The sequence below is a fragment of the Argopecten irradians genome, chromosome 1, assembly GCF_041381155.1.
Source record: "Argopecten irradians isolate NY chromosome 1, Ai_NY, whole genome shotgun sequence".
In the NCBI taxonomy this organism is placed as follows: Eukaryota; Metazoa; Mollusca; class Bivalvia; order Pectinida; family Pectinidae; genus Argopecten; species Argopecten irradians.
In genome coordinates, this window is record NC_091134.1 from 72,366,434 (window position 1) to 72,390,003 (window position 23,570).

Below are 23,570 nucleotides of genomic sequence, written 5' to 3' on the forward strand. Positions count from 1 at the left end.
GGCCGTGCGACAATTACTATTTGTACTATTATCGTGTTTTTATTTTTTTCTGCAAGATATTTTCACTGTTTCAGTTACGGTGGCCAATAAAAGAAAACAAACACAGTGCAATTATATTAAGTTATTCTCTTCTAAATAAAACCCTCTTTGTGCAAATTGTCACGCATTTATTGTGAGAATGTTTTGCGAAGGAAAATCACCCACCTTTATAACATTGAATTTGTTGTTACCCCGTGTACATACGTTTTCCCCCAAAATTTTAATGGCGCAAAATATACCGATAGTAGATGTTGTTTTCAGCATTTTCAGGCCCTAAGAAAAAATACAGTGTGCAAAGTACCCTATTGTGTTAGTAACACAAGTTTTACGATATTAGTAACAATTACAAATGTGTGTTTGTGTACAGCTTATGTAGCCAGAGGGCCCGCGATTTACCTGTGGAATGGCGGACAGTACTCGAGTCTATAAATAACTAGCTTCACTCATTCAATACATTGATACAAGTCAGCTGTAGAGCTGTAGGGGTTTATATACATACATCGTTCTCAGTTGGGGTAGCACGGCTGTAAACTAACAAAACCCGGACCATTTTGTTTTTTTCAAAAATACAATATGACAGTCTATTTTTGAAATATTTGTGCTCGGTATTCCCAACGTTTTCTTGGTGTTTAAAATTACCAATCATTGTAATTAAACTATCAATAAACATCTGAAAATCATAACAAAACATACAGAACAATTTATTTTGGGTTCATGTCCCTTTAACAAATGTTTTTTCTGTTACAGTCTGACAAACAGAATGTATCGTGTCGCGTAGACTGGCATCAGACTCCCTCTACCGTCACTATATCCGTCTTCGCTAAAAGTATCTGTACCAGATAAATGTCTCATTGAGGCCAACCAAGTCTCATGTAATATATTCATCACATTTGACGGAGGGAAAAGTGTATACGAAAAACAGATAGAATTACGAGAGGTAAGCATTTTTTTTGATGATGTGCTTTTACATCTGGTCAGGAGGCTTTGTCTATTAACATCTGGTCAGGAGGCTTTGTCTATTTACATCTGGTCAGGAGGCTTTGTCTATTTACATGTGGTCAGTAGGCTTTGTCTATTTACATCTGGTCAGGAGGCTTTGTCTATTAATATCTGGTCAGGAGGCTTTGTCTATTTACATGTGGTCAGGATCAGGCTTTGTCTATTTACATGTGGTCAGGAGGCTTTGTCTATTTACATGTGGTCAGGAGGCTTTTGTCTATTTACATCTGGTCAGGAGGCTTTGTCTATTAATATCTGGTCAGGAGGCTTTGTCTATTTACATGTGGTCAGGAGGCTTTGTCTATTTACATGTGGTCAGGAGGCTTTGTCTATTTATATGTGGTCAGGAGGCTTTGTCTATTTACATGTGGTCAGGAGGCTTTGTCTATTTACATGTGGTCAGGAGGCTTTTGTCTATTTACATGCGGTCAGGAGGCTTTGTCTATTTACATGTGGTCAGGAGGCTTTGTCTATTTACATGCGGTCAGGAGGCTTTGTCTATTTATATGTGGTCAGGAGGCTTTTGTCTATTTACATCTGGGTCAGTAGGCTTTGTCTATTTACATGTGATCAGGAGGCTTTGTCTATTTACATGTGGTCAGGAGGCTTTGTCTATTTACATGCGGTCAGGAGGCTTTGTCTATTTACATGTGGTCAGGAGGCTTTGTCTATTTACATGCGGTCAGGAGGCTTTGTCTATTTATATGTGGTCAGGAGGCTTTGTCTATTTACATCTGGTCAGGAGGCTTTGTCTATTTACATGTGGTCAGGAGGCTTTGTCTATTTACATGTGGTCAGGAGGCTTTGTCTATTTACATGTGGTCAGGAGGCTTTGTCTATTTACATGTGGTCAGGAGGCTTTGTCTATTTACATGTGGTCAGGAGGCTTTGTCTATTTACATGTGGTCAGGAGGCTTTGTCTATTTACATGTGGTCAGGAGGCGTTTTGTCTATTAACATGTGGTCAGGAGGCTTTGTCTATTTACATCTGGTCAGGAGGCTTTGTCTATTTACATCTGGTCAGGAGGCTTTGTCTATTTACATCTGGTCAGGAGGCTTTGTCTATTTAACATCTGGTCAGGAGGCTTTGTGTATTTACATCTGGTCAGGAGGCTTTGTCTATTTACATCTGGTCAGGAGGCTTTGTCTATTTACATCTGGTCAGGAGGCTTTGTCTATTTACATGCGGTCTATTTACAGGCTTTGTCTATTTACATGTGGTCAGGAGGCTTTGTCTATTTACATGTGGTCAGGAGGCTTTTTCTATTAACATCTGGTCAGGAGGCTTTGTCTATTTACATGCGGTCAGGAGGCTTTGTCTATTTACATGTGGTCAGGAGGCTTTTTTCTATTAACATCTGATCAGGAGGCTTTGTCTATTTACATCTGATCAGGAGGCTTTGTCTATTTACATCTGGTCAGGAGGCTTTGTCTATTTACATGCGGTCAGGAGGCTTTGTCTATTTACATGTGGTCAGGAGGCTTTGTCTATTTACATCTGGTCAGGAGGCTTTTGTCTATTTACATCTGGTCAGGAGGCTTTGTCTATTTACATCTGGTCAGGAGGCTTTGTCTATTTACATCTGGTCAGGAGGCTTTGTCTATTTACATCTGGTCAGGAGGCTTTGTCTATTTACATCTGGTCAGGAGGCTTTGTCTATTTACATCTGGTCAGGAGGCTTTGTCTATTTACATCTGGTCAGGAGGCTTTGTCTATTTACATCTGGTCAGGAGGCTTTGTCTATTTACATCTGGTCAGGAGGCTTTGTCTACTTACATCTGGTCAGTAGGCTTTGTCTACTTACATCTGGTCAGGAGGCTTTGTCTATTTACATGTGGTCAGGAGGCTTTGTCTATTTACATGTGGTCAGGAGGCTTTGTCTATTTACATCTGGTCAGGAGGCTTTGTCTATTTACATCTGATCAGGAGGCTTTGTCTATTTACATCTGGTCAGGAGGCTTTGTCTATTTACATCTGGTCAGGAGGCTTTGTCTATTTACATGTGGTCAGGAGGCTTTGTCTATTTACATGTGGTCAGGAGGCTTTGTCTATTTACATGTGGTCAGGAGGCTTTGTCTATTTACATGTGGTCAGGAGGCTTTGTCTATTTACATGTGGTCAGGAGGCTTTGTCTAATTACATGTGGTCAGGAGGCTTTGTCTATTTACATGTGGTCAGGAGGCTTTGTCTATTTACATGTGGTCAGGAGGCTTTGTCTATTTACATGTGGTCAGGAGGCTTTGTCTATTTACATGTGGTCAGGAGGCTTTGTCTATTTACATCTGGTCAGGAGGCTTTGTCTATTTACATCTGATCAGGAGGCTTTTTCTACTTACATCTGGTCAGGAGGCTTTGTCTATTTACATCTGGTCAGTAGGCTTTGTCTATTTACATGTGGTCAGTAGGCTTTGTCTATTTACATGTGGTCAGGAGGCTTTGTCTATTTTACATGTGGTCAGGAGGCTTTGTCTATTTACATGTGGTCAGGAGGCTTTGTCTATTTACATGTGGTCAGGAGGCTTTGTCTAATTACATGTGGTCAGGAGGCTTTGTCTATTTACATGTGGTCAGGAGGCTTTGTCTGTTTACATGTGGTCAGGAGGCTTTGTCTATTTACATGTGGTCATGAGACTTTGTCTATTTACATCTGTCAGTAGGCTTTGTCTATTGACATCTGGTCAGTAGTAGGCTTTGTCTATTTATATGTAGTCAGTAGGCTTTGTCTATTTACATGTGGTCAGGAGGCTTTGTCTATTTACATGTGGTCATGAGGCTTTGTCTATTTACATGTGGTCATGAGGCTTTGTCTATTTACATCTGGTGAGTAGGCTTTGTCTATTTACATGTGGTCAGTAGGCTTTGTCTATTAACATCTGGTCCTGATGCTTTGTCTATTTACATGAGGTCAGGAGGTTTTGTCTATTTACATGTGGTCAGGAGGCTTTGTCTATTTACATGTGGTCATGAGGCTTTGTCTATTTACATGTGGTCAGGAGGCTTTGTCTATTTACATCTGGTCAGGATGCTTTGTCTATAATATCTGGTCAGTAGGCTTTGTCTATTTCATGTGGTCAGGAGGCTTTTTCTATTAATATCTTGTCAGTAGGCTTTGTCTATTTACATGTGGTCAGGAGGCTTTGTCTATTTACATGTGGTCAGGAGGCTTTGTCTATTTTCATGTGGTCAGGAGGCTTTGTCTATTTACATCTGGTCAGTAGGCTTTGTCTATTTACATCTGGTCAGGAGGCTTTGTCTATTTACATGTGGTCAGGAGGCTTTGTCTATTTACATGTGGTCAGGAGGCTTTGTCTATTTACATCACAAGGGCCATAACTGTGACAGGCTAGGTCACTGGTGTTTCATTTGGAGATGAGGAAATTTAGAGAAATGGTCAAAGTTAATCCATCTGTAATGTTTTAGAAAGCTTTTGACTGAAGAAATGAGTTATCAGTAAACATTAGATCACAGATTGTGGTAAAACGTCACACAGTGGAGTCTGGACATGTATCATATCAATAGTAAGTTACTATAAACCAGCTGATGCTTGTCAGCTTATTAACACATATGTATGTCCAATAACGTTTTCACTGCAACTTAATTTCGCCATTTTAACTCATACGGTTCTAACATTGTAATATTTTCACAGTAATTACTTTTCATGATTTTGTGCGAAATTCATGTTTTTGGTCCATAATGTTCCTTGTTAGTGGGGGGAGGAGAAATAGGTTTCCATGTACCCCTCTGGCAGTTTTTCGAAGCATGGTTTTTTGGGACCGGTTATGATGTCTAGTTTCATTTTATGCTTGTTGCCATTGACAACTAATGTCCCATTGGGGGTAATATGGCGGCCATCTTGGATTTCAGGTATCAAAAATGGCCAAAATGATACATTCGCATATATGCGTATAGATAGAGAACTAGACAACATTCAGAGGCAAATAAACACATTTTTTATATGATTGAAACATGCTGAATACGATTAAATCATAATAATGACGTTACGTCTTCTCACTTTTGTGAAATGACGGGAAAACAGTGAAACTTTCAGCTTTTTTCCCCTTAAAAAATCGATAAATGTCATAAATTTTTATCACAAGTAAAACAAGTGATGTACAAAACACCTTGCAACAGTCATTTCGAATTGAACCAACCCTTGTTTAAACATATGTGTACTATAAAAAGAAAAATCGCATCAATGAGGTCGGAAAAAGAGAGGGACCCACCCCATCCCCCCCCCATCAAATTTTTTCAAAAAATGGCCAAAATGACACATTCGCATATATGCGCATAGATAGAGAACCAGACAACATTCAGAGGCAAATAAACACATTTTTTTATATAATTGAAATATGCTGAATACGTTTAAATCATAATAATGACGTTACGTCTTCTCATTTTTGTGAAATGACGGGAAAACAATGAAATTTTCAGCTTTTTCCCCTTTTGATAAATGTCATTTAAATCACAAGTAAAACAAGTGATGTACAAAACACCTTGTAACAGTCATTTCGAATTGCACTAACCCTTATGTAAACACATGTGTACTATAAAAAGATATATCGCATGAGTGAGGTGGCAAAAATAGAGGACCCCCCCCCCCCCTCACACACCGAAAAGAAAATGCAGAAGAAAAAAATTGTAAAACAAAATCAATAAATTAAAACTCTAAATATTCTGTCAACACACATTGTAACAGTCATTCTGAATTGAACTGACTCTTGTCTAAACATATGTGCATTATAAAAGGATATATTTATGGTTTTTAGCAGAAGAAGCGAGATGACCTCCAACCCCCTCCCCAATAATTAAAAATGAAATATTCCTGGATCAAGTAAACATCCAAAGTCTAGTTCACATGTTTTTTCCATGAATCAGGCAGTTCCCAATTACTGTAATAATTTATTTCTTTTGAGTGAAAAAAAACTGGGTTCAAATTATTCTCCTTCAATTTTGGATATACCTCCCCATGAAAAAGGCGTACCATTGTGATGCCTGCTCGCATAAGTTAAAATTTACAAATACATATAATATCTGCTGAGGAAGAACAGTCACAGACTTGGCCGCCACAACGGGATCCTAGGAAAACAGTCAATTAGAATGAGAGGGCAGGGGCCGTAGGTAAAAGTCATTGAAAGTATTCTGACCACGCCAAAAGGCAGCAGATATGATGTCCTGGAACCAGGACTTATTATGGAGAGCCAAAGAAGCCGCAAGGGCTCTAACATCATAGGCCATCTCCTTGCATTTCGTCCCAGATTGATAATTAGACTGCTCATAAGCAATCCTGATCACCTGACATATCTATCTGGAGATGTACTTGGAGGAGAAATCCTGCTGACCCTGTTTAATGGGCAAGACTAGTACATCGCCCCCTTGTTTTATCAAGGGAAAACCTAAGCGTCCAACTGGGACAAAGTTAGGGAAGACCCTAACTCTGGTCTACCATGAGAATACAATACACTGGAAATAGCCATGCGATAGCCTGCAATAATACTAGAGGCAGGTGAGGAAGACTTATTGATCGGGCGATGCAAGCTGACACGTCTTAAGAAAAGCCTGACTGAGCGAGGCCTCATGAGATAGCTTCCACGCTCTTGAATGGATCTTCCGGGATAGAGGCTGGTGCAGGAGATTGGTTCTGAGTGGGAAAACCAGCGGAATATCTACCAACATACCAGGATTGTCTCGGTCACAGGGGCACTATCAGAAGGAGGGGGAAATGATGCTCCCGAAACTTCTATAAGAACCCTGCCCATCAGGTTGAATGGAGGGAATGTATAAGCATGTATCCCCTCCCAATCTGGAGATAGAGCGTCCACAGCCCAAGTAATTTGGTCTGGCACCGGTCTTGCGGCGCCTGGAAAGAGTGTCCGCCAGAACATTTAACTTGTCTGGAAGATGCTTGACTAAGAAAGTCAACCGCATTTCCTGACAGAAGAGAAGAACACGAATGACGAGGGCACAAAGGACGTGGGACTTTGCCCCCCATCCTTTATCTCCAGATACGCAACAACTGTAGAGTTGTCTGTAGTCACACAAACCATCTTGGAATGTAGAATCTTCCGAAAAGCCTGCAGACCCAACCGAACAGCCTTATCTCCAGCACGTTGATGTGCTCGGAGACCTGATCCCCAGACCACTCCCCCGACTGGCAATGGCCGTCGAGGTAAAGCCCCCCAACCTGTCATCTGTCATCGCTCCAACGATTCCTAGACTCGGTGGAGTATGAGAGAATCGTCGAAATAGATGTGTACATTTATTTTCCTGGAGTGATGAAATCCTACGCCGACCTGCAGCAGTTTGATGAAAACCAAAGTAACAGTCGTGATACCGAAAGGATTTAGTTTTGTGGTAATGAGCTGTGCTATACCATCGTGTTTTCAGGACAAAAAAAAATCAATGATAATAATTCGAACACAGTGGTACGTTTCGTTCTGGCACGAGCCGAAAATTTATGAAAAATTCTATGTTTCCAGTTGTTCACTAGAAGACAGTGGATTATTACGGTTCTAACCACGTTCTAATTGTAATTGGGGCCGCGATGGCCGATTGGTATGATGTCTCGACATATTACCACAAGCCCTCCACCTCTGGGTAGCTTGTTCGAATCTACAGGGGCAGTTGCCAGGTATTGACTGCTGGCGGTGTTTTTTCTCTGGGAACTCCACCTTTCCTCCACAGTAAACCTGGCACATCCTTACATGACCCTGGCTGTTAAAAATATAATTGTAGTTTGGAACTGTCTGAATCATAGATCAGGAAATACGTAATTCATGTAATAATAATTATGAGATTTTTTGCTCTAAAAGTAGTGTTTGGAGGGTGTATGTCCACGATTCTTCTGCTAAAAAAATGATATCTTTTGTAAATACACATATGTTTAAACAAGGGCAAGTGCCATTCGAAATGACTGGTACAAGGTGTTTTGTCCATCAATTATTTTATTTGTGATGTCATTTTATGATATATTACGATATTTTAGGGGGAAAAAATTAAACATTTCATTGTTTTCCCGTCATTTCACAAAAATGAGAAGACGTAACGTCATTATTATGATTTAATCATATTCAGCATGTTCCAATCATATTTAAAAATGTGTTTATTTGCCTTTATGTGTGTTGTCTGGTTCGCTATCTATGCTCGTATATACGAATGTGTCATTTTGGCCATTTTTGAAAAAAAATTATGGGGGAGGGGAGTTCCCTCTCTTTTTCCGACCTCATTGCGATCTTTCTTTTTATAGTACACATATGTTTACACAAGGGTTGGTTCAATTCGAAATGACTGTTGCAAGGCGATTTGTCCATCATTTTTTACTTCTGATAAAAATTATGACATTTATCGATTTTTTGCGTCCGGCGTCCATCCGTAAACAATGCTTGTTATCACTATTTCTTGAAAAAACTGCTGCAGGGATTTTGTTCAAACTTCACATGGAGGTTACCCTTGGTCCCTTGTTGTGCCATACAGATTTTGAGGCTGATCGGAAAAATAAGATGGCCGCCAGGCAGCCATCTTTGATTTTGGCAGTTGAAGTTTGTTATCGATATTTCTTGAGAACTACTGAGGGAATTTTGTTCAAACTTCACATGGAGGTTACGATTGGTCCCTTTTTGTGCCATATAGATTTTGAGGCTGATAGGAAAAACAAGATGGCCGCCAGGTGGCCATCTTGGATTTTGATAGTTTCTCAAAAAGTGCTGAAGAGATCAAATTTAATATATAGGTTCCCCTAGTGCCCTTGTTGTGCGCATATTGCATTTTTTGGACCAATCGGTGAACAAGATGGCCGCCAGGCCGCCATCTTGGATTTCGATAGTTAAAGTTTGTTATGGCTATTTCTCAGATAGTACTGAAGGGATCTGTCTCAAATTTCATATGTAGGTTCCCCTAGGGACCTAGTTGTGCATATTGCATTTTGGGACCGATCGGTTAACAAGATGGCCGCCAGGCAGCCATCTTGGATTTTGTTATTCAAAGTTTGTTATCGCTATTTCTCAGAAAGTACTGAAGGGATCTGTCTCAAAATTCATATGTAGGTTCCCCTAGGGCCCTAGTTGTGCATATTGTGATTTGGGACCGATCGGTCAACAAAATTGCTGCCAGGCAGCCATCTTGGATTTTTATATTCAAAGTTTGTTATCGCTATTTCTCAGAAAGTATTGAATGGATCTTTCTCAAATTTCACATGTAGGTTCCCCTAGGGCCCTAGTTGTGCATATTGTGATTTGGGACCGATTGATCAACAAGATGGCCGCCAAGGAGTCATCTTGGATTATGATAGTTGAAGTTTGTTACCGCTATTTCTCAAAAGGTACTGAAGCGATCTGTCTCAAATTTTACATGTAGTATGTTTGAAAAAGTTTAAAAAGTAGAGAAAAGATTCACCTTTCCTTTGTCAGATATAGATCATTCTTTTGTGGGCGCCAAGATCCCTCTGGGATCTCTTGTTATAATACACATATGTTTACACAAGGGTTGGTTCAATTCGAAATGACTATTAGAAAGTGATTTGTCCATCATTTTTTTTACTTGTGATAAAAATTATGACATTTTATATTTATCGATTTTTTTACGGGGAAATAAGCTGAAAAATTCACTATTTTCCCTGTCAATTCACAAAAGTGAGTGAGACGTAACGTCTTTATTATGATTTTAATTCGTGTTCAGCATGTTTTCAATCAGTATAAAAAATGTGTTTATTTGCCTCTGAATGTTAGTCTGGTTCTCTATCTATGCGCATATATGCAAATGTAAACATTTTGGCCATTTTTGATACCTGAAATCCAAGATAGCCGCCATACTGAACCCCAATGGGACATTAGTTTCAATGTAAACAAGCAAAAATGAAACTAGACATCATAACCCTGGTCCCCAAAAAAAAAACATGTATTTTCGAAAAACTGCCAAGGGGTACATGGGAACCTATTTCTCCGACCCCCACTATGTCCTTTTTCAATTTAAATGTATTCTGCTGTCACCATGACATTTCATTTTTTAGCCCACAATCATCAGATGGTTGCCATGCACAATTCAAATGGCCCTTCTTCGGTTAACATTTCTTGTTACTGCTATTTTCTCAGAAAGGGCTGAAGGGATATTTCTCAAACTTCATATTTACACGTAGGTTCCCCAAGGGCCCTAATAATATGTAATTTTGTATTTTGAATTCTGGGACGAATCGGTCAACAAGATGGCCAATTGAAGAAAAAAAAACGATGTTTGAAGCTCGTGTCCGCGTGATTGGATAATGGTTGTTTGAAGAAAACTTTAGCATTTTTAGCTCACCTGGCCCGAAGGGCCGGTGAGCTTATGTTATGGCGCGGCGTCCGTCGTCCGTCCGTCCGTCGTCGTCCGTCGTCCGTCGTCCGTCCGTCCGTCAACATTTCCTTTAAATCACTACTAGTCATAGAGTTCTGGATGGATTGTAACCAAATTTAGCCAGAAACATCCTTGGGGGAAGGGGAACAGAACTTGTATAAATTTTGGCTCTGACCCCCCAGGGGGCAGGAGGGGCAGGGCCCAATAGGGGTAATAGAGGTAAATCCTATAAATCGCTACTTGTCCTAGAGTTCTGCATGGATTGTAACCAAATTTGGCCAGAAACATCCTTGGGGGAAGGGGAACAGAACTTGTATAAATTTTGGCTCTGACCCCCTGGTGGCAGGAGGGGCGGGGCCCAATAGGGGTAATAGAGGTAAATCCTATAAATCGCTACTTGTCCTAGAGTTCTGCATGGATTGTAACCAAATTTGGCCAGAAACATCCTTGGGGGAAGGGGAACAGAACTTGTATAAATTTTGGCTCTGACCCCCTGGGGGCAGGAGGGGCGGGGCCCAATAGGGGTAATAGAGGTAAATCCTATAAATCGCTACTTGTCCTAGAGTTCTGCATGGATTGTAACCAAATTTGGCTAGAAACATCCTTGGGGGAAGGGGAACAGAACTTGTATAAATTTTGGCTCTGACCCCCCAGGGGGCAGGAGGGGCGGGGCCCAATAGGGGTAATAGAGGTAAATCCTATAAATCGCTACTTGTCCTAGAGTTCTGCATGGATTGTAACCAAATTTGACCAGAAACATCCTTGGGGGAAGGGGAACAGAACTTGTGTAAATTTTGGCTCTGACCCCCAGGGGCAGGAGGGGCGGGGCCCAATAGGGGTAATAGAGGTAAATCCTATAAATTGCTACTTGTCCTAGAGTTCTGCATGGATTGTAACCAAATTTGGCCAGAAACATCCTTGGGGGGAGAGGAACAGAACTTGTATACATTTTGGCTCTGACCCCCTGGGGGCAGGAGGGGCGGGGCCCAATAGGGGTAATAGAGGTAAATCGTATAAATTGCTACTTGTCCTAGAGTTCTCCATGGATTGTAACCAAATTTGGCCAGAAACATCCTTGGGGGAAGGGAACAGAACTTGTATAAATTTTGGCTCTGACCCCCAGGGGGCAGGAGGGGTGGGGCCCAATAGGGGTAATAGAGGTAAATCCTATAAATTGCTACTTGTCCTAGAGTTATGCATGGATTGTAACCAAATTTGGCCAGAAACATCCTTGGGGGAAGGGGAACAGAACTTGTATAAATTTTGGCTCTGACCCCCTTGGGGCAGGAGGGGCGGGGCCCAATAGGGGAAATAGAGGTAAATCCTATAAATCGCTACTTGTCCTAGAGTTCTGCATGGATTGTAACCAAATTTGGCCACAAACATCCTTGGGGGAAGGGGAACAGAACTTGTATAAATTTTGGCTCTGACCCCCAGGGGGCAGGAGGGGCGGGGCCCAATAGGGGTAATAGAGGTAAATCCTATAAATTGCTACTTGTCCTAGAGTTCTGCATGGATTGTAACCAAATTTGGCTAGAAACATCCTTGGGGGAAGGGGAACAGAACTTGTATAAATTTTGGCTCTGACCCCCTGGGGGCAGGAGGGGCGGGGCCCAATAGGGGTAATAGAGGTAAATCCTATAAATCGCTACTTGTCCTAGAGTTCTGCATGGATTGTAACCAAATTTGGCCAGAAACATCCTTGGGGGAAGGGGAACAGAACTTGTATAAATTTTGGCTCTGACCCCCCGGGGTCAGGAGGGGCGGGGCCCAATAGGGGAAATAGAGGTAAATCCTATAAATCGCTACTAGTCCTAGAGTTCTGCATGGATTGTAACCAAATTTGGCCAGAAACATCCTTGGGGGAAGGGGAACAGAACTTGTATAAATTTTGGCTCTGACCCCAAGGGGGCAGGAGGGGCGGGGCCCAATAGGGGTAATAGAGGTAAATCCTATAAATCGCTACTTGTCCTAGAGTTCTGCATGGATTGTAACCAAATTTTGGCCAGAAACATCCTTGGGGGAAGGGGAACAGAACTTGTATAAATTTTGGCTCTGACCCCCCGGGGGCAGGAGGGGCGGGGCCCAATAGGGGAAATAGAGGTAAATCCTTTAAATCGCTACTAGTCCTAGAGTTCTGCATGGATTGTAACCAAATTTGGCCAGAAACATCCTTGGGGGGAGAGGAACAGAATTTGTATAAATTTTGGCTCTGACCCCCTGGGGGCAGGAGGGATGGGGCCCAATTGGGGAAAAAGAGGTAAATCCTATAAATTGCTACTTGTCCTGGAGTTCTGCATGGATTGTAACCAAATTTGGCCACAAACATCCTTGGGGGAAGGGGAACAGAACTTGTATAAATTTTGGCATTGACCCCCCCGGGGGCAGGAAGGGCGGGGCCCAATAGGGGAAATAGAGGTAAATCCTAAAAAATTCTACTTGTCTTAGAGTTCTGCATGGATTGTAACCAAATTTGGCCAGAAACATCCTTGGGGTTAACAGAATTTGTATAAATTTTGGCTTTGACCCCCCTGGAGGAGAAAGAGTGGGCCCAATAGGGGAATTAGAGGTAAATATCCAAGTTTCTTCAGAAAAGAAACAATGAACTTATATTCAGAACATTACTTGGCATTACAAACCAGGTGAGCGATACAGGCCCTCTGGGCCTCTTGTTTGTGAATTAGAATGAATTTATTTTAGCAATTAGCCAGATCGATTCGTTAATAACAAAAATGCGAATGGGTAGCGTGAGCCTAGGCGTAATGCATAGTGAGGCTGATCGGACAACAAGATGGCCGCCAGGACGCCATCTTGGGTTTTGACAATTGAAGTTTGTTACCGCTATTTCTCAGAAAGTTATGAAGCATTCTGTGTCAAATTGTATATGTAGGTTCCACTAGGGGCCTAGTTATGCGTATTACATTTTGGAACTGATCGGTCATCAAGATGGCCAAGAGACCACCATCTTGGATTTTGATCATTGAAATTTGTCAACGCTATTTCTCAGAAAGTACTGAAGGGATCTGTCTCAAATTTCATGTGCAGGTTTCCCTAGTGGTCTAGTTGTGCATATTGGAAAATTTGCGTTATTGGACCGATCGCTCAACAAGATGGCCGACAGGTAGCAATCTTTGATTTTGATAATTGAAGTTTGTTACTGTTATATATCTCAGAAAGTACTGAAAGGATCTTTTATAATTTCATATGTAGTAATATGTAGTAAAAGTATGAAAAGCAGAGGAAAAATTTCTCTTTCCATTGTCAGACGTAGATCATTCTTTGGTGGGCGCCAAGTTCCCTCTGGGATGTTTAATGTAGCATTTGGAAATTAAATCTTAAAAGCAAAAACTTTTAAATGTTTTAATATACTAAGTTTTATGATTGTTTTAGGTCATTGATCCAGCAAAGAGTGATGTGAAAATGTTAGGAACAAAAGTGGAGATCAATCTACGTAAGGCAGACAGTTGTAGCTGGGCTACCCTAGAAATGCCAGCCTCCAAGTCGGACAACAAAGGCATCGACCATTGACAGCAGTAGTGCTTTTAGGAAATTAAAGAATAAAATTATATTGGAGAAGAAAAAAACGCTGACTTTAACATTGTAAATGAAGACGGAAAAATAATACACTTTATAGATTGTTTTCTATTTGAGAATTTTTGTTATTTTTAGACTCAGGAGATCCCCCATCATTGTTTACTTGGGACCCCTATAATTATAGCTATAGTGGAATGAGGCCTATAATAATGAGACATTGAAGTAAATGTTTGTGTCTGGAGTGTGTAATGATCTGTCAAGCATTTGGTATTCCAATTTTTCTCTGTATACAATGTCAGTAAGCATGTTTAATAAATTAACTGTTAAAACAATCTTCTTTTTCTTTTTAGGTCATCTGACCGAAGGTCAGGATGACCTATTGTCATCGTGTTTTGTCCGTCGTCGTGCGCCGTCCGCCGTGCGTCTTGCGTAAGACTATTTATACAAAAGCCTACTCCTCCTTCATCCTTTGATGGATTTCATCCATATTTGGTTTGAAACATCATTGGGGAAGGACAATCATATTTTATATAAATGAGCCTGATCCGACCCCTAGGGGCTGAGTAGTGGGGCCCCAAAAGGGCAAATTTTCTTAATTTGAGCTTTAAAATCCTACTCCTCCTTCATCCTTGAGTTGATTTCATCTATATTTGGTGTGAAACTTCATTAGGGAAGGACAATCATATTTTATATAAATGAGCCTGGTCCGACCCCTAGGGTCAGAGGGGCGGTGCCCCAACAGGTCAAATTTTCTTAATTTTAGCATTAAAATCCTACTCCTCCTTCATCCTTGGATGGATTTCATCAATATTTTGTATGAAACATCATTAGGGAAAGACAATCATTTTTCATATAAATGAGCTTGGTCCGACCCCAAGGGGCTGAGGGGTAGGGCCCCAAAAGGGCAAATTTTCTTAATTTGAGCTTTAAAATCCTACTCCTCCTTCATCCTTGGATGGATTTCATCTATATTTGGTGTTAAACATCATTGGGGAAGGACAATCATATTTTTAGGTCATCTGACCCGAAGGGTCAGGATGACCTATAGTCGTCATGTTTCGTCCGTCGTCGTCCGCCGTGCGCCGTCCGCCGTGCGCCGTGCGCCGTGCGTTAACTTTTCAAATTTTGAACTTCTTCTCAAGTTCTACCAGTGCAATTTGGCTGAAACTTGCATGAAATGATCCTGCCATGGTCCCGACAAAGTGTTGTTATTTTTTGGGTCGATCCGAAATCCAAGATGGCCGCCACAGCCGCCATCTTGAAAACACATTTTGAACTTCTTCTCAAGTTCTACCGGTGCGATTAGGCTGAAACTTGCATGAAATGATCCTGACATGGTCCCGACAAAGTGTTGTTACTTTTCGGGTCGATCCGAAATCCAAGATGGCCGCCACAGCCGCCATGAAAACACATTTTGAAACCGGTGCACATTTTGAACTTGCATGAAATGATCCTGAATGGTCCCGAAAAGTGTTGTCTATTTTCGGGTCGATCCGAAACCAAGATGGCCGCCACAAACTTGCATTTTGAAATACCGATGCATTGGCTGAAACTTGATGAAATGATCCTGACATGGTCCTGACAAAGTGTTGTTATTTTTTTGGGTCGATCCGAAATCCAAGATGGCCGCCACAGCCGCCATCTTGAAAACACATTTTGAACTTCTTCTCAAGTTCTACTGGTGCGATTTGGCTGAAACTTGCATGAAATGATCCTGACATGGTCCGACAAAGTGATGTTTTTTTCGAGTCAATCCGAAATCCAAGATGGCCGCCAAAGCCGCCTTCTCAAGTTCTACTGGTGCCTGAACTTGCATGAAATGACCCTGAGATGGTCCGACAAAGGTTGTTATTTTTCGGATCGATCCGAAATCCAAGATGGCCGCCACAGCCGCATCTTGAAAATAATTTTGAACTTCTTCTCAAGTCTCTACCGGTGTAATCGGGCTGAAACTTGCATGAAATGATCCTGACATGGTCCCGACAAAGTGTTTGTTATTTTTCGGGTCTATCCGAAATCCAAGATGGCCGCCACAGCCGCCATCTTGAAAACACATTTTGAACTTCTTCTCAAGTTCTACCGGTGCGATTTGGCTGAAACTTGCATGAATTGATCCTGACATGGTCCCGACAAAGTGTTGTTATTTTTTGGGTTGATCCGAAATTCAAGATGGCTGCCACAGCCGCCATCTTTAAAACACATTTTGAACTTCTTCTCAAGTTCTACCAGTGCGATTTGGCTGAAACTTGCATGAAATGATCCTGACATGGTCCCGACAAAGTGTTGTTATTTTTTGGGTTAATCCGAAATTCAAGATGGCTGCAACAGCCGCCATCTTTAAAACACATTTTGAACTTCTTACTCAAGTTCTACCGATGCGATTTGGCTGAAACTTGCATGAAATGATCCTGACATTGTCCCGACAAAGTGCTGTTACATCCTCTGGTTGATCCCAAATCGAAGATGGCTACCATGGCACTATATCTAATTAACTTCCTACATGTTAAGGCCCTTTGGCCTCTCTTGTTTGAAAGAAAATTTGTTGAAAGAAATTGAAAATGATCCTGACATTGTCCTGACAAAGTGACACCATATGAAATTAAATTTGCCAAGGTAGTCAGATGACCGGTAAGGCCCTTTGGGCCTCTTGTTAGGTCTTCTGACCTATAGTCATCGTGATTTGTCCGGAGCCGTGCGCCGTCCGTCGTGCGTAAACTTTTTCCTTTAAAACACTACTCCTCCTTAACCGCTAAGCGGATGTCATCCATATTTGGTGTGAAACATTATTGGGGAAGGACAATCATATTTTTAGGTCTTCTGACCTATAGTCATCGTGATTTGTCCGGCGCCGTGCGCCGGTGCGCCGTCCGTCGTGCGTAAACTTTTTCCTTTAAAACGCTACTCCTCCTTCATCCTTGGATGGATTTCATCCATATTTGGTGTGAAACATTATTGGGGAAAAACAATCATATTTTATATAAATGAGCTTGGTCTAACCCCTAGGGGCTGAGTGGTGGGGCCCCAAAAGGGCAAATTTTCTTAATTTTAGCTTTAAAAACCTACTCCTCCTTCATCCTTGAATTGATTTCATTCCATATTTGGTGTGAAACATCATTGGGGACGGACAATCATATTTTATATCAATGAGCCTGGTCTGACCCCTAGGGGCTGAGGGGGTGGGGCCCCAAAAGGGCGAATTTTCTTATTTTTAAGCTTTTAAAATCCTACTCCTCCTTCATCCTTGGATGGATTTCATCCATATTTGGTGTGAAACATTATTGGGGAAAAACAATCATATTTTATATAAATGAGCTTGGTCCAACCCCTAGGGGCTGAGTGGTGGGGCCCCAAAAGGGCAAATTTTCTTAATTTTAGCTTTAAAAACCTACTCCTCCTTCATCCTTGAATTGATTTCATCCATATTTGGTGTGAAACATCATTGGGGACGGACAATCATATTTTATATAAATGAGCCTGGTCCGACCCCTAGGGGCTGAGGGGGTTGGACCCCAAAAAGGCAAATTTTCTTAATTTAGCTTTAAAAACCTACTCCTCCTTCATCCTTGAATGGATTTCATCCATATTTGGTGTGAAACATCATTGGGGAAAAACAATCATATTTTATATAAATGAGCGTTGGTCCAACCCCTAGGGGCTGAGGGGTGGGGCCCCAAAAGGGCAAATTTTCTTAATTTAAGCTTTCAAACCTACTCCTCCTTCATCCTTGAATTGATTTCATCCATATTTGGTGTGAAACATTTATATAAATGAGCGCTTTGTCCAACCCATAAAATTCTCTACTCCTCCTTCATCCTTGGATGGATTTCATTCATATTTGGTGTGAAACATCTTTGGGGAAGGACAATCATATTATAAATGAGCCTGGTCCCACCCCTAGGGGCTGAGGGGTGGGGCCCCAAATGGGGAAATTTTCTTAATTATCCCCCGCCCAACGAAGTTGGCGGGGGATATACAAATGGGTTCCGTCCGTCCGTCCGTCCGTACGAATGGTTTCCGGAGCATAACTCTAAAACCAGTAGAGATATTTCCACGAAACTTCATACACACATTGGTCTTATGGTCTAGTAGTGCCTTTTGCTATTTTTAGGTTTTCATTTTTTGCATTTTTTCTGTAACCATGGAAACATTGCTGAAAATATCATATTTTTGTACCAGGTTCGTTTCCGGAGCATAACTCTAAAACCAGAAGAGATATTTCCACGAAACTTCATAGACACATTGGTCTTATGGTCTAGTAGTGCCTTTTGCTATTTTAAGGTTTTCACTTTTTGTACTTTTTTTTCTGTAACCATGGAAATATTGCTGAAAATGGCAGATTTGTGTGTAAGAATCGTTTCCGGAGCACAACTCTAAAACCAGCAGAGATATTTCCATGAAACTTCATAGACACATTGTTCTTATGGTCTAGTAGTGCCTTTTGCTAATTTTAGATTTTCATTGTTTGCACTTTTTCCGTTACCATGGAAACATTGTTGAAAATATCATATTTTTGTACCAGGTTCGTTTCCGCATCATAACTGGAAAACCGGTTGAGATATATGAAAGGAACTCCATAGGCACATTAGTCTTATGGTCTAGTAGTGCCTTTTGCTATTTTAAGGTTTTCGCTTTTTGTACTTTTTTCTGTAACCATGGAAACATTGCTGAAATGACAGATTTTTGTGTAAGAATCGTTTCTGGAGCACAACTCTAAAACCAGCAGAGATATTTCCATGAAACTTCATAGACACATTGTTCTTATGGTCTAGTAGTGCCTTTTGCTATTTTTAGGTTTTCACTTTTTGTGCTATTTTCTGTAACCATAGAAACATTGCTGAAAATATCATATTTATGTAGCAGGTTCATTTCCGGAGCATAATTCTAAAACCAGCATAGATATTTCCACGAAACTTCATAGACACATTCTTTTTATGGTCTAGTAGTACCTTTTGCTATTTTTAGGTTTTCATTTTTTGCACTTTTTCCGTTACCATGGAAACATTGCTGAAAATATCATGGTAAATGGTAAATGTTATTTTGCAAAACTCCACCCATCTTTGTGTATATAGTCTAATATAAATGTCAAGGCTGTATACCTGATTCAACAATTGCAGCCCCGCTCTACTTGAATTATACTCCATCTTTCTTTAGCTCAACTTCCTTTTTCCTGTTTTTTTTCCCATACACATAAGTCTCCACAATCAAACTTACTTCAGCTTTGATATCTCCATTGGCGGGGGATCTGAATGACTATGTCCTTGTTTTAGTTTTAAAATCCTACTCCTCCTCCATCCTTGGATGAATTTTATCCATCTTTGGTGTGAAACATCATTGGGGAAACACAATTATATTTTATATAAATGAGTCTGGTCTGAACCCTAGGAACTGAGGGGTGGGCCCCAAAAGGGCAAATTTTCTTAATTTTAGCTGGCCCACTTCCTGTTTTAGGTTTCAGTCTCCGATCTCAATGAAAATTGGTCTATAGGGGTTTTAATTGATGCCGAACAACATGCAAACATTTTCGTAAAGATTTGTGTATTCCAAGATGGCCGCTGGCCCACTTCCTTGTTTAAGGTTTCAGTCTCCGATCTCAATGAAAATTGGTCTATAGGGGTTTTAATTTATGCCGAACAACATGCAAACATTTTCGTAAAGATTTTGGTATTCCAAGATGGCCGCTGGCCCACTTCCTGTTTTAAGGTTTCAGTCTCCGATCTCAATGAAAATTGGTCTATACGGGTTTTAATTGATGCCGAACAACATGCAAACATTTTCTTAATGATTTTGGTATTCCAAGATGGTCGCTGCCCCACTTCCTGTATTAAGGTTTCAGTCTCCGATCTCAATGAAAAATGGTCTGTACGGGTTTTAATTGATGCCGAACAACATGCAAACATTTTCGTAAAGATTTTGGTATTCCAAGATGGTCGCTGGCCCACTTCCTGTTTTAGAGTTTCAGTCTCCGATCTCAATGAAAATTGGTCTGTAGGGGTTTTAATTGATGCCGAACAACATGCAAACATTTTCGTTAAGATTTTGGTATCCCAAGATGGCCCACTTCCTGTTCTAAGGTTTCAGTCTCCGATCTCAATGAAAATTGGTCTATAGGGGTTTTAATTGATGCCGAACAACATGCAAACATTTTCCTAAAGATTTTGGTATTCCAAGATGGCCGTTGGCCCACTTCCTGTTTTAAGGTTTCAGTCTCCGATCTCAATGAAAATTGGTCTGTAGGGGTTTTAATTGATGCCAAACAACATGCAAACATTTTCGTAAAGATTTTGGTATTCCAAGATTGCCGCTGGCCAACTTCCTGTTTTAAGGTTTCAGTCTCCGATCTCAATGAAAATTGGTCTATAGTGGTTTTTAATTGATTCAGAAGGGGAACTTTAGGTAAGGACGATCATATTTTATAAAGGACCGAGGTAAGACCCATGGGGATAGTATGACCGAGGTCCAAAATGGGAGCTTTGCTGAAATTTGGCTTTAAAATCTGACTCCTACTTATATTAATCCTTGAATGGGTTTTGACCATATTTGGATGAAGGGCTACCAAGTTTGTTCAACAAATGACATTTACCTTTTTCAGAAACTTACATAATCAACTAAGGAGTTCCTTGTATTGTTTATATTAATCGTTAACCAATACTTTATACTGTGACTTTGTTGTTTTGTGCCATGAGTCAGATGACCGTTAAGGCCCAAATGGGGAAATTTTCTTAAATTTAGCTTTAAAATCCTACTCCTCCTTCATCCTTGGATGAATTTTATCCATATTTGGTGTGAAACATCATTTGGAAAAGTCAATCATATTTTATATATATGAGTCTGGTCCGACCCCTAGGGGCTGAGGTGTGGGGCCCAAAAGGGCTAATTTTCTTAATTTTAGCTGGCCCACGTCCTGTTTTCGGGTTTCGGTCTCCGATCTCAATGAAAATTGGTCTATAGGAGTTTTAATTGATGCCGAACAACATGCAAACATTTTCGTAAAGATTTTGATATTCTAAGATGGCCGCTGGCCCACTTCCTGTTTTCGGGTTCAGTCTCCGATCTCGATGGAAATTGGTCTATAGGGATTTTACAGCGCCGTTACAATAAGTGTACGTTTGACGGCCAGTCTAGTAGGTGGTTCCGTTGATTGGTAGCTAGTCAGTTTGCATGGTAGCTAGTCAGTGCCAACGACATTCAATAAGCTGTGTAAGCGCGGCTCTCATTGGCTGTCGCATCAATGTAGGGGCGGAGCTAAACAGTCGGAAAAGTCTGTCGGCGATTACCAAAAGATCAGAAACGTGTACTGAAGATGATCAGCATTGTAAGCTTCATAATGTAAAAAGATTACACAAAAACATTTTAATTACCTCTTGTATAGACTCTGAATCAGCGCTACTCAGTGAAGTACGTATGGAAAGAGCTACTGTTGTAGCGCAAAAGACAATCGGAAGTTGTACGGAAAAGATATCATCTGCTTCTGACTATTTATAACTTTACCGCAAGGTGTGGGAAACAAAATCGGGTACAATGTGCAAAATGTACGACCGACCATCGTGTCTTGTCAAAATATATTCCAATAAAACAAGGCTTTGGCACATACCTGGATGTTAGTAGGGGATGCTATTTCAGCTGTAGGCGTATATTTATTAGCTTTGTCACCAGTATTTACAGCCGTGCTACCCCAACTGAAAACGACGCCTGTAAACCACTACCGCGCGCTCTACCGCTGACTTGTGTCGATGAATTGAATGGATGAAGCTAGTTATTTATAGACTCGAGTACTGTCGCCAATCCACAGGTTAATCGCGGGCGCTCTGGCTACATTAGCTGTACCAAACACAGTCGTAATTGTTAAAAATACCATAAAAACTTGTGTAGCTTACACACCAGTGTACTTTGCACATGTATTTTTTCTTAGGGCTGAAAATGCTGGAAAAAATCTACTATCGGTATATTTTGAGCATTCAAATTTTGGGGAAAACGATGTCCGGGGAACCACAAATTCAATGTCATAAAGATGGTAATTTCATTGCAAAACATTCACAATAAATGTTTGACAACTTGCACACAGAAGTGTTGTATTAAGAAAAAATAACGTAATATAATTGCACTGTGTTTGTTTTCTTTTATTGGCCACCGTAACTGAAACAGTGAAATATATCTTGCAGAATATGTCAAAAACATTGGCAGTCCGCCGTACTCCGTACACATGTCAATGTCTGGAGATATTACACATGAATAGTTATCAAGAACTATTTGAAAATATTATAATCTAGTTACTTAAAATTGCCACAATAAGGTATAAGTGTGTTTGAGATCATTAACAAACTTTAAAGAGCAATCAGATAGCAGATACGTTGGCTTGCAATAATCACATTGTGAGTAAACTCAACTACCTGTGCGGCACCAGATCCAAGCTGATGGCTAATTATATATAACAGTACGGTTAAAAATGCCGCTAACCTTGTAGCTTGTCAGTTTTGCTGTAATAATATTACAAACCACTTATTGAAAATCCTAAATATTAGGAAAGTTTAGGACTCGTCTTATAAATCCCACGTGTGTTTTGACTTTTTGCACACGGCCTGCAGCCGGGACATGTAATGGCGGTTCCCTCCGTAATGAGCATCGCTAGATCTATAAGGAGTTTCATATGCAATTTTACTAGAAATATGAATTTTTTTTTAAATATCTAAAATAAAGAAATACTAGTCAAGTGAATGTTGATGCAATTTGAAGAATATTTGTTTTGTTTTTTAAGTAGATACAGACGCATTGTTGATGATATATAGATGACCATTGACAGCAGTAGTGCTTTTAGGAATTTAAAGATTAAAATGATATTGTAGAAGAAAAAACGGTGACTTTAACATTGTAAATGAAGACGTAAAAAATAATACACTTTATCAATTGTTTTCTATTTGAGATTTTTTGTTATTTTTAGACTCAGGAGATCTCCCATCATTGTTTACTTGAGACCCCAATAATTATAGCCACAGTGGAATGAGGCCTATAATAATGAGCCATTGAAGTAAATGTTTGAGTCTGGAGTGTGTAAGGATCTGTCAAGCATTTAGTATTCCAACATTTCCCTGTATACAATGTCATTAAACATGTTTAATAAATTAAGTGTTGAAACGATCTTCTTTTTCATGGCATTAAAAAAACAGCAGTGTTAGAACCTACTTTGAAATAATAAAACATTATTATTTCAAAGTGCATTAAATATGATGCAGGTTCAACACACTTTGAAATTCTTTTTTAGCCCACCATCATCAGATGGTGGGCTATTCAAATCACTTTTTGTCCGTCGTCCGTCCATCTGTCCGTCCGTCCGTTAACAATTCTTGTTATCGCTATTTCTCAGAAAGTACTGAAGGGATCTCATATTTCATATGTAGGTTCCCCTAGGGCCCTAGTTGTGCATATTGCATTTTGGGACCAATCGGTCAACAAGATGGCCGCCAGGCAGCCATCTTGGATTTTGATAGTTAAAGTTTGGTGTCACTATTTCTCAGAAAGTACTGAAGGGATCTTTCTCAAATTTCATATGTAGGTTCCCCTGGGGCCCTTGTTGTGCATATTGCATTTTGGGACCGATTGGTCAACAAGATGGCCACCAGGCCGCCATCTTGGATTTTGATAGTTAAAGTTTTTTACCGCTATTTCTCAGAAAGTACTGGAG

The 23,570-nt window shown here is 40.5% G+C and overlaps 1 long non-coding RNA gene across 1 annotated transcript; it reads left to right on the plus strand.

The window, feature by feature from the left end:
• Nucleotides 1–510: 510 nt before the first annotated feature.
• On the plus strand, nt 511–14,226 carry LOC138307544 (uncharacterized). Its single transcript, XR_011206004.1, has 2 exons — nt 511–976; nt 13,751–14,226. It is a non-coding gene; the product is annotated as an uncharacterized lncRNA (long non-coding RNA).
• The last annotated feature ends 9,344 nt before the right edge of the window (nt 14,227–23,570 follow it).